Source organism: Pygocentrus nattereri, chromosome 22, assembly GCF_015220715.1.
Source record: "Pygocentrus nattereri isolate fPygNat1 chromosome 22, fPygNat1.pri, whole genome shotgun sequence".
In the NCBI taxonomy this organism is placed as follows: Eukaryota; Metazoa; Chordata; class Actinopteri; order Characiformes; family Serrasalmidae; genus Pygocentrus; species Pygocentrus nattereri.
In genome coordinates this window covers 16,912,718-16,925,368 of record NC_051232.1, presented here as the reverse complement: position 1 = coordinate 16,925,368, position 12,651 = coordinate 16,912,718, and the positions used below count along the sequence as shown (strand labels likewise).

Below are 12,651 nucleotides of genomic sequence, written 5' to 3'. Positions count from 1 at the left end.
TCCACATTCAGAGACAGTTCCGCACCAGTTTGTTAGCCGCTGCTCCTCATCTCTGTACGCTAGTGCTAATAGACAGTAAAGTTCTTCTTTATTTGAGGGTTGTTCCATTTCTTAGTTCAACCACTACCCCTTGTAACTCAATTCTAAGGGGCAAGGTGACACTCAAAAACAAGGGATAAGGGATATTTTCTAATTCTCTCCATGATGTTTCTTAGAGTTCAGGAATTACAATAAGGAGTTGGAGGGGACACTGCAAAGCAGATCAGTTTTTTTTCATCAGATGACGAGACCCCCAATTCAGTAACCACTGAGTAGGGCTGCAAATCTTGCTCTATGAATACTCCAACTGCTTTCGTTATGTCTTTGTTTTTCTGAATTTGTTGCAAATGTTTTTGGAAGGCAGCTCCAAGACATTTTGTTCCTAAATGGAAAAATATACATAGACTTGTATTTTTGTATTAAAATGTATTAAAAATACATTGCAATCTATACTAAAATCTATTTCAGAATATATTGTCATATTAACCATATATACTACTCGCAAAAAGTTATATATATATATAAAGGAATATTTGGCTTTTGGGTGAAATTTCAGGATGAACCTAAAATGCACTCTAACATTTACAGTTGAACTTAATGTGACCTTCTCTAAACTTTTGATTGCACATGTCCAGCTGTTCAGTGTTTCAGTACTTTTTGCACAACTTGCTGTTCTCTAACAAGGAGCTTAGCAGCAAGGTGGTGGTGGTGGTGGTGTTAATAGAGAACTGCCCTACACTTTGTGAATGGTACAGTGACAAGCCCATACTACTGAATAACATCATTAATCCAGTCATTGTGCCTCTGGATGAACAACGCAGGCCTTTCATCTTCGTGGACGACAGTGCTCCAGCTCATCGAGGTCGCATCATTAGGGAACGGCTGCTGGAGACTGGGGTACCTCAGATGGAGTGTCTGGCACTTTCTCCAGAGCTAAATCCCATAGAAAACCTCAGCTGAGTCGCCATGTAGAGGCTCGTAACACTGTACCCAAGAACCTCAATGACCTGAGGGCCGCCCTTCAAAAAGAGTGGGATGCCATGCCTCAGCAGACAATGAGTCGATTTGTAAACAGCATGAGATGTCGTTGTCAAGCTGTAATTGATGCTCAAGGGCACATGAGTTATTGAGACATTGACATTATTGAGACATTTTTGGGGGGTTTACCCACCACTGTTGTTGGCTTTTGTTTCAATAAATTGTTTGAGATGAGGAAATCTCCATTGCATGCTTTTACTTAAATGCCCCACTTTCATGACATAATATCACTGTAGTGTGAACTTTTTAGGTTTTCCATAAATTTCACCCGAAAGCCAAATATTCCTAACTTTTTGTGAGTAGTGTATATATACACACTGCAGAGGCTAGAATTTCTAAACTTTCATAGTTCGTACGGTATTTAGGGAGAGAGCTGTTTGGGATTCAGTTTGTGTTTAACACTAGTTCTGACAGAAACATGAACATTTGAATCCATTCAAATCATATTTGTAGACTTTTACAGTGAATCATACCATAAGTACTTTAATTCAAGTCTGTGAAATAAGTGATGGAGCTGTTTAGGCTGTTCGCTATCTTTTAGTCTCTGAGCTCGCTCCCCACCCTAGTTCTAGTAGCACAGTAATACAGTTTGTTGTGAGGTGGTCATAGGTGTGCATGTCTTCGATTTTAACAGTGGCTTTGAACAAGGCCAATCAGATTTTAGGACCAGAACTATCCATTTTATATACAATATAATCATGCTTTTTGACCAGCTAAACCAGCACCAGCGCTATGACATTTTCAAAAATATTTGGATACAGTGGACAGGGCCCAGGACTTTTGTGCTCATGTATCATGAAATAATTCCAAATTATTTTTCTTACTTCTTTGAGAAGCATCGAGAAACACTTGTAACCTTGTAACTGCTGGTTGATTTGTTTATAACAGCCCAAATCTTGACATTGAAACTGTTAATGTACATTTGAAACCTAGCACTGGTCCTATTATAAGTTGTTCCAATAATCTCACTTACAATTTACTGCACTGGACACAGCTAGGGCTGCAATAATAAAACTAGCCACACATGAGTCAATGTTTTACATTTTGCATACAAATAAAATTAGTTTTTGGGCCTTTAGTGTATTCGAAAGACAGAATAGAACGTATTGTTTTTACCTTCAGAGTCCAAAATCTGTCTTCATCTTCATTGCCTTCAAGTACAGTATAAATAGCACTGTGTTCTACAAGCGTCTCCTCATAGCAGCCAAAGTCCTCTGCCTCTAAGAGCACTCCATAAACCACGTCAGCGCATAATGCACCTTTCACTTGCACACCTCACTGACATGCCCCTTACACAAATACACACACTTGTGCATTATCAGAGTCTGTGGAGCACCTGAGGTTATTAAGTGCCATTAAGAATCAAAGCCGAAGAAAACCTCTTCAACCCATACAGTCCAGTAGGCTCCAGAGCTGGTCTTGGATCAGTCCATAGACGTCCAATAGGCCGTTATATCCTGCCATGCTTCACACTTTTCCACACAGATCCCAGTACAGCCTTTAAACGGGGATTTATCCAGAACATATCCTGCAGCATCTTTTGCCAACACAAATTAGTGTAGGGCTCAGACTATGACAGGCTGTTGTGGTTCTTCTGGTTCTTCAGAGTGTGTGAGAGAGAAAGAAAAAAGAGAGAAAGAGATTAAACATGCCTATGTAACTGGTTGCACTTGTTTTCTTAGGTTCCACGTGGCTCTGGCTCACAGTTGAAAGCCATAAAGAGTTTACTTTTCCATATCTGAGTGACGTCAGCCCTTTGTTCTGTTCCTTTTGTGTTTCAGTATCATTATTTCTGCACTATGGTGTTTATAATATGTGAAGATTTGTCATTCCTCTTTTTGATGGTACTATTGTGAAGCACATTGTGACTCTTTTTACAGGGGTGTTATTAAAATAATGATTTATTAATCGCCACATCTAATTCAGCTATACAGAAATTATATGCTAGTTACAAACAGTGGTGGACAATATGGCACAAAATAATATAATCTTTTAATTATGTCTTGGTATCTGGCATCTGAAAAGTTGCCATCTATAAAGAACCTGTAGTGCCACTTTCAGTAAATACTGATATGAGAACAAATTCATTTTATGCAGTTTCACAAACAGCGCTGGGTTGAATCCACTTAAACTGCACTAACTATGCTCTCTTTTTAATGAAAAGAGCTGGTCAAATACACAAATCAGACCTGTAATATATATATGCAATTACATGAACATGAAGTTGTGCTGCTATTTTATTAAACCAGTCATTAATATGGATGCAACTAAATGTAACCTCAGGTTATTCCGATACTAAATTTTGTGTACAGTGGACAGATTCTGCTATTATTAAAATGCAGCTACTCCAACAAAGAAACACAGCTAAATTGATTATAACTAATATAGCTACTTCGTTGTTTTATGAAATGTAACATTGATATTAATACCACGTTAATCTCTAGTTATTCCAATACTAAATGTTGCCACCACTGTGCAAATGTAATGTAGCTATTCCAATGTATTTACCTACCACTTAGCCCTTAGCCCTCCGTTTTGTGTGTTCACATCTAGGGGTATGGTGTCCCGATTTTTATTGAGATTGAGGGGTAGGGTGAAGTGTTAGGGCTACATGGTGCAAGGTGACATTCATAAACAAGGGACGGGGTGAAAATAAGAAATGGGATTGGGCCTAAATTAACACACTTAAAGCCACACTTTGTAAGCTTTTGGGAAAACAGGACTTTTGTCTCATATTCATCTTCTTATCAGTTATTTGCGTTTAAAGTCCATATAAAACAAATGGTGATCCCATAAAGCAATAATAAGGATGTGTGCTATTGAGATTGCTGCTACAATGTAATGCAGTCAAACAAAGTGTAATGCTCAGCTTATTGGTCTCAAAGTTCTGTAGTGTTGCTGAGGAAACTAGTCTTAAAAAGGGCACCCAGCCTGAAAAAAAGGGATGTTAAAGGGATGTAATTTAACTAAAGAACAATGTTACTGTTGCTACATTTGTTGTAAACATGCTACTCACGTTCTACAGTGGTGCCACTTGTAGTCTCTAGAGTAAGATTTTCCAGTTTAAAGACAAAATACTTGTGCTGATGTAGCTTGAAGGTGCGAGGAGCTTTTGTTGCACTAAGCCTGCCTTAAAGTGGGTTTTGGAGAAAAGATGTTTAAAATGTTTTTATTTTTGTTAGTTGGTGAATGCAGAAGGAAGACGGATAGCTAATCTTACTGCTATTAGGTCATCTTGTTGCAGCCGTATAACTAAAGTAACTGTCTTCAAATCAACAAAAGAGAACAGATTCCTGAAATGACAGAACAAGTTAAAGCTAAAGTTTCAGCTACCTGGCCATCTAGATACCTCAAGCCTCTTTTCTCTGACTTAATGAGTAAAGATCTTGTCTCTGGCAATTGTGTGATGAATAAAGTTCTAATAGAAAGTTGAACATAAAAATCATGTGATTTCCACAGAATAAACAGTTTCCAGTTTTCGTGAGTGGCTTGGTGTTTCAACTTCTGCTGTTGGAGCCTTCTTGCTGTCTACATTATGTCTTGTTTGAAGAAGAGCTGGAGTTTTCAGTGTGAATTTGTGTTGTAGTTTGCTGATCCAAGACTTATCAACAGATTTACCTCAAACACTGTCCAACATAGTCTGCCAAAGGCATAACATGACTGATATTACCAGTTTTGCCAGCATCAGCGCTATCTGTTATGAAGGCCTGCACATTTCTCTAGTTTCCACGTATTCATATGCAATTATTTCTGCCATTTTATAGAACAATGTCATTATTCAGCCAGTTAGAGAAACCTGTTAACCCTTAGATGGCCAGGGCCTGCCGGTGGGTCCAAAGTTTCATTGCATGCTTCTATAACCTAAGAACAGCTAAACCAGTTTGAATGGAGTCCCTGTAGTTACTGAGTAACAAGCCTTAGCATGTAATAAGCCTGGGAATTTAAAGGGTTAATTTGGACTGGTGGCTCCACCAGCTGTGTTTATGTTGAATCCTTCATGCATGTCTTTGTCCAGTGATCAGAAAGTACTATCTATTTCTATGCTTGGTTAAGTCACAGGCCATGTGAAAGTTGAGGCAGCATTTATGTGATGGGAAAAAACATGGTAATATATGGTGCCTGTGCCCTGTAAAGCCTGAAAGGATCAATTCGAGCCATGTCATACAACTTTACGTAGTAGAGTCACTGACAGGCTCAAAAACAATGTCTGGCTCAATGTTTAACTCTCAAATGTAAACATCATATGTCAAGTGTCAACATATTGATCAAGATATGATGACAGTAGTAGATTATTCACTTGCATCCTCTGAAGACACGAATGGCCAAACACAAGACAAGCTTTCTGAATGCTCTTTCAGTCATCATATTCATCTAATGGGGTAGCTTTTTAATGTGTTTGGAACCAACCGGTAAGTAAGCGGTTATTTGAGTAGGTAGCTATTAAATAACATGCGAGTTGAGCAGCAAAGGGTTTGTTGCTTATGAGCCTTGAAACACAATATGCATCATGCACACACTGAGCTTAACAATGCAACATCTAGCTTGTTAGTCTTTAAACATTCAGTGTCTGACATAAGGATACATATGCATATTTTGTCATATTTTCATCCATAACTTCTTAATTTCCTTTGTAGAACCACATATCCAAACATGAACACAGAGCTGAAAAAAAGGAACTGTGGAATTCTCCTAATAGGGGAGTTGAGGGTCTTCCAGGTCCTTTGTGCTAGACAGATGTCCTACAGCGGACCTGAGGCCAAATTATATATCTTGGTCATTTTCAAGTGGAAAGAAGTAAGAACAACTGCTGCGGCAAACTTCTTCTGCACATGCACACTTGCTTTAAACATGATCAACTTAAAACAATAAAAAAATAATAAAATATAAATTCGTACTATTACTAGAAATAGAACTTAGTAACACATCTTTTGGCAGATATCACAGCTGGAATATATATTTCATCTCCAGCTCGGAGTCTTTTTGTTCTTGTTTTAGGAATTTGCCCCCACACTTCCTTGCAGAAAGCTTCTAATTCTGCAATATTCTTGGGCCATCTATCCACTGATTTTCAGTGATGCTAAAGTCTGGGACTGTAAGGGCCATTCCAAAAGCTTCAGCTTGTGTTTCTTGAAGTAGTATGGTTGAAGGTTTTAAGGTGTGTTTTAGATCATTGTCCTTTTGTTTACAATACTATGGAAGTCAACCTCTGTTTAGCATCTGCTTGACTTTGCTTTGCCAGCATTTGCAGGTATTTAGTAGAATATTCTTCTGTCTACTCATGCATTGTCTACCCCCATGTTTAACAGGTGGCATGTTGTTCTTTTCATCAAATGCTGCTCATTTTTGGCCAGAAAATTCCAGTTTTACTTCATCAATCCACAGGATTTGTTTCCAAAATGCCTCTGGCTTATCTAAGTGCTGTTTTGCATACTTCAGGTATGCAAAGATAGTATGCTGCTGAGAATGTGTTTACTTTTTGTCACTTTCTTGCAATTTCAAAGCTGTTTTTGAATGAGGGAGCTATATTTGGAGAATCAAAGAAACCAGATGCAAGCAACTGGGCTTTAGGCTGGAACTACAAATGGTTCAATGGGTCAAACAAGGGAAGTATGCTAACAGCATTAAATTTAGTGGCATTAAAAATTTGTGTTTATTGCAAGTACAGTGTACAGTTGACCTTAGCTGTTTTCCATGCACAATCTATGTTAGCCCACCTTTATCAATTTGTGTTAATCATCCTGGCTAGAGATTTTTTTAAATCATGGTCTTAGTAGTAACACCTAACATGAGCAAAAACTACAGCAAAACTGCTGTGCCGAATACACTCGTACCAGCTCCATTTACGCTACCATGATCACAACCAGTTGCTGAGAAAGGTGCACCACCCAAATAATGCCTTGCTCTGTTTTTATTACCAGGATTTCATTATGCTTTATTCATCATTTTATTGGGAAATCAACACAAGATATTTTCTGTAATAATGCAGTAAATTACTGTAAGGTTGATGTTTACCTGTACCAGACAACATTATGGTATAAGCCAGATAAAAAGACATAAATATTTGAATAAACATTTTTTTAAATAATGGCAAATATTATCTTTTAACATTTAAAACATGAATTTTTATATCTAAATTTACAATAAATTACTACTTACTGAGTTGCACAGACGTACTGTATTTTAATTACAGCAGAATGCAACTACTTCACTGTAATCGTGTGGTCCAGGTGACAAGTTACAGTATACAGTTGCTATTTTATTGCTATTTATTGTTAATAGGGTTCAGTAAATTACAGGGAAGTAATGGTGTGGTTAGAAGCTGAATTGACAATTCACTGATGAATGGGTTAGAGAGTGGCAGAGAAACTGATTGCCCAGCAACAGGTGGGCTAAAGTCTGTAATTTTACATGCATGCAGTGGAGCTATTAGGTAAGTAGAGCTCATAATGTGGTCAGTGAGTGGAAATAGAGGGTAGATGTTTCTAATAAAGTAGACATATGAGTGTGTATGTGTTTTGTTAGTACCTGTAGTAGCTGTGCATCTCTCTTGTATCATGCCATGTAGAGTAAACAGACTGAAGACTAGTAAAGAAAAAAGAATGACGTAGTTCTCCAGTTCAGTGAAGGGGGAAGCCATCTGCTGTGAGCGCATGAGCGCGCACACATACACACACACACACACACACACACACACACACACACACACACACACACACACACACACACACATTCTGTTAGCATTTCTGGTCTTTCTGGTATTTCTAGTATGTCCATCATCCATACTATTCTGTTATCAGACCAACATACCCGTACATAATATGTAAAACATTTAACTTCACTTTTAATACATTTACATCAATTGGTTTCAGCCCTTACATTTTAAGCCTCAGGTATCAACTGTCGAAAGCAAACCATGGTGTAATTCAAAATGAGCTGTTTCTTACTCTGAGCCCCTTAATTTTCCTCTTAAAGCAGAGAAATTATGTTGAAGGGTGCATATTTTAATGCAAAAATGTGAAGCAGGTAAGTGCACTTGTGTTGTATTTGAAAGCTGATGCTCCGCCTATACCAGTGTTGTTGCATAATTAAGCATGATTCATTGTGTAAATTGCCAGTTTCTTCTTACTTTTAATGAAGCAGAAAAAGAAAGGTTTTATGAATAACGGCCATCGGCCAATTTGGCTGTGAAGAAAAGTGCACTTACACTGCATATGCCCATAGGAAATTAATGGTGTAATGCTGAGAAAATTCTAATCTAACAGCCATAAATTATGTCACAAAAAAAATGATGTCTCTCATATTGCCCCCGCTTATAGAATCTCATACATAATAACAACCCTCTGTGATTACATAGCAATGCTTTAGCAACCAGCATGGGATAACATTACCATAGCCTACACCTGGGATATCAAAGGAACAACCTAGCAATACCTCAGCGACCAGCATGGGATAACAATACCATAGCCTACACCTGGGATATCAAAGGAACAACCTAGCAATACCTCGGCGACCAGCATGGGATAACAATACCATAGCCTATACCTGGGATATCAAAGGAACAACCTAGCAATACCTCAGCGACCAGCATGGGATAACAATACCATAGCCTACATCTGGGATATCAAAGGAACAACCTAGCAATACCTCAACAACCACTTGGAATACCATAGTAACAACCTAGCCACACCTTAGCAATCACCTTGGATACCAGCCTAGCAACACCTTCATGACCACCTGTTATGTCATAGCAATGGCCAAGCAAACATATTGGATAACATGGCGACACCTTAACAAACCACATGTGATACCAAAGCAGTGGCCCAGCAACATCTTAGCAACCAGTAGAGATTTCATAGCAACGTTAATTTCAAGCCAACTTAGTTATTTCATAAACTTTTTCCTTCTAGTCAAATACGTAACTACATAGTTAAATTTGAAAAGGTTAACATCTGTTGTACAAAATTTTCTGAGCTAATAATAAATCAACAAACACATCACATCACATATTACACACGACACACATGACAAACAATGCTTGACCAAAAATTGACAGAGTTCTTACTGCCAGGACCAGAGCAACTTCAGCAGGAATACACATTCAGGTGCTCATCGAGAGAGTGATATATGAGTGTACCTTCCTGTGTCTCTACACTCTGTAATGTAATACGAGGAGAGTTAGGGTGAACCCAGTGCCTGGCTCATATTGCCAGCTGAGTTAAGACAATGAACGCTCTGCCTTAGAGACCTGCAGTTTAAGCTACATGCATACAGGTATAGCTGGACTGAATAATTATATAAACCCCATGCTGGTGGGGAGTGAGTTATCACAGCATGGGTCCATGTTTTGTGAGTGGTATATCCACACTGCGTGTGTACTTTCATGCATGTCTTCTGTTCGCAGCTTGACATCTGTTGTCCGTGGTAACCGTGCGGTCACATAACTGATTATATTGGGCTACGGTTTATGCAAGTCAATTCCAAATGTGATGCCAAATGCTACAGATTCCAAAAAACATTTTAAATTTTTGAAAAAAAGTTTTGAAAATGAAATTTCTTTGCCATTCATCTGTCTTGAGTTGTGCAACTGTACACGTCCTTCTTTTCCGTGGGGGACTGAAATTCTGGACTGCAAGCAGGCCAGTCTAGTACCTGCACTCTGATGCAGCCATGCTTTTGTAACGTATGGAATGTTCCTTGGTGTTGTTGTGTTTAAATAAGCATGGATTTCGCTCCAGTAGACAGCATCTAAAAACAGTATATGTTGCTCCATAATGTTTTCAGTGTTAATGGTACTTTCACAGTAACACCCCCATAGAATGACACAACTTGCATTTTGAACTTTATACTGGTAACAGTCTTGATGGTTCTTTTTATTCTTTGGCTGAGAGAACACAACAGTCCAAAATGTTACTTGTCTTGTCACATTTCCACTGTGCATCAGCCCATTTCAGATGAGCTGTTTACGTCAGCAGTGTTTATGGATTTTCTTGACATATGACATAATATTGTAGGTAGTATGGCTTTAACTTGCATTTGGGGATGCAACATCGAACAGTATTCACTGATTACTTTGGTTTATCAAAGTATCCCTGAGCCCATATGGTGATATCCAGCATAAAACCATGCTGGTTTTTGATGCAGTACCATTTGAGGGATTGAGGGTCATGCACATTCACTTGTGGTTTTCGTCCTTGCCCTTAAGGTACAGATATCTCTCCAGATTTGCTGAATGTTTTCATCACATTACACACTGTAGAGAGTAAAATATAAAATAAGAGAAAAAGCACTAGGGATCCAACGCATGTCATATTACTTACAGTGGCCCCTAAAAGTATTTGGGCAAAAATCATTGGTAAACATTAATAAAAATATTTATCGCTGTTGTTGTATCTCCAAAGTGATAACTTAAAAAAATAAAAATACTACTTGTATACTAGGTTCACTAAGCATCCACAAAGGTGAAATGTTAAAATCATAGTTTTTCTTACAGAGGGTTTATTGATGGGCTCATGTTGGGTATGTTAAACTTGCTGAAGTCTGTTTAAAATAAATGCTATTACTTTAAGTATGGCATGAGTCACTTGGGGCCACTGTAAGTAACAAGGCTTTTTAGCTGGTGATGTGAATTTGTTGCTGTGGCAGTAATTCAGTTTAAAAGGCGTGTTTTTCATTGGATCATTCCCTGAAAAATATATAGCAATGTATAGCAATAACATGTAAAAGGAAAGTTTTCCATTTAAAAGTTAGCTACTGGGCTGCCTTAAAAGTTTGGGTTAACAGAACAAGAATCTTTTTTATATCAACTTTACATGCCTATATACTGGATATATCTGTTATATATGACTAAGATGTATAGAAAATAGGAAACCAAAAATATTAGAAATCTAATCATCCAATCATCTTGTAGTTTTATTATAGATATTTTTTTTGAAGGCTATCATTGTTTACTATCTAGATATTTTGATTTGATAAGAGATTGAAATATAATTGTAACACATTGATAGCTCATGTAATATTGTTTAGTTTCTTGTAAGATTCCTTTTGCTGAGACATTGATTGTTGCTGTACTTAAAAAGGTTACACTGTTGTAGGTGTTTTGAAAATCAAACCTGTTATCAGCTTTCAGTACTTTTCCCTCTCCAAGCACCTGTTTTTAAGCACACCAATTTTACAAGACAGGAGAAAACCAAGAATACATTTTTTTTACCTGTACAAAAGTGATTGAAGCTGCTGGCTGTCTGTTGAAGAATCGCTGGCTCTATCATGAAAGAGCAGTGCGAGAAATGATTGAAAAGAGTTTTAATAGTCATGCCCATACATAGTGCACTGCAAAGGTTTCACCATTCCCTGTTCCTCTTTCCTTGAGCCAGGGTTAAAAAGAAGAACAAACTTTAACCCTTTCAATTGTTTTCAAAATCATTTTTATTACTCAGGTCTGCATTAAAAATCCTATGAATTTTCATTTTACATAATTATTTCTCTTTTTACATATTTTTAAACACACATCTAATGACATATTGCTATTATAACAATTACAAAACATAGCTTTAACAAAAATCAGTTTTTTTTTCTTTTCCTTTTTTGAAGTTATGCTGTGACTAGGTCAGAACTGTCATCTAAGCTAAGTTGGCATTTGTCTTTCTCTAAATTTTTAATGGATTGCCTTTTCAGTATAAATTTTAGCCACCTTTGATCAAATAGATTTTTGTGGGGTTGAATATAGTACACAGTACATTAATAGTGTCATTAGGTTGCTGACCATTTAGGCAAGTAATGTTTGCTAAAAGGCTACCTTCAGTGGGCTACTCGAGTTACGCCAGTGGCTGTGTGTGCCAGTAGTTAAGTGGAATGTAAATATGACATTGGTGGAGTGAGTTATGTCAGCTAAGTTCACTGAGTTGAATCTGCCAGTGGCTGAGCAGAGTATCCATGTAAACGGTACATGGGCCTCAAATGACTTGATAGTTCAAAATCACTCAAGGGACTTTAACTCACCAGCTAGGAAAAAAATTGGTAATGTTAGCATATGTAGATCACTGTTCCACTGCTTGTTTGGGAGTTTGTATGGATCTGTCAGTAAGTCGGATTTGTTTGGCATCCCTTCATTTGTCTCATTTTAAGCATGACAAGCCTGAAAAAACATGAAAAAACAGTAATCTCTACATTGTCATAGTGGACGTATTTGTAGCATGTAAAAACAAGGATGAACCCTGTTAATACAGCAGCTAATCCCATAATGCAGTGTGGCATGGGATTGATTCCCAAGCCCTATTGGTGGCTATAAGCATCCACTACTATGACATTGTTAGCTACACTTAGCCTTGTAGCACCAGCAAACTTCAGACACTGAACACATATTGACTGAATGACTATATTTAGGAAGAATTGGTGAATTTGATTTTTCTTGTAAAACTTTGTGCCTAGGTGGCCTCAAATGCTAGGCAGTTATTTTACCTGGTCAGTGAGCAACACTCCTCTGAATCTAAGGCAGCATTTCTGCAGGGAAACAAACAGTGATTGGCTGTTTTGGTTGAATCGTGGGGCAGGGCGAGATCCAAACAATGCTTGACCAGA

At 37.8% G+C, this 12,651-nt stretch overlaps 1 long non-coding RNA gene across 1 annotated transcript; it reads right to left on the bottom strand.

Moving 5' to 3' along the window:
* Window positions 1-2,199: 2,199 nt before the first annotated feature.
* Window positions 2,200-11,354, bottom strand: LOC108434300. The gene is made up of 3 exons (XR_001858359.2): window positions 11,285-11,354; window positions 7,603-7,717; window positions 2,200-2,677 (listed from the first exon to the last, which is right to left on the bottom strand). It is a non-coding gene; the product is annotated as an uncharacterized LOC108434300 (long non-coding RNA).
* Between the last annotated feature and the right edge of the window lie 1,297 nt (window positions 11,355-12,651).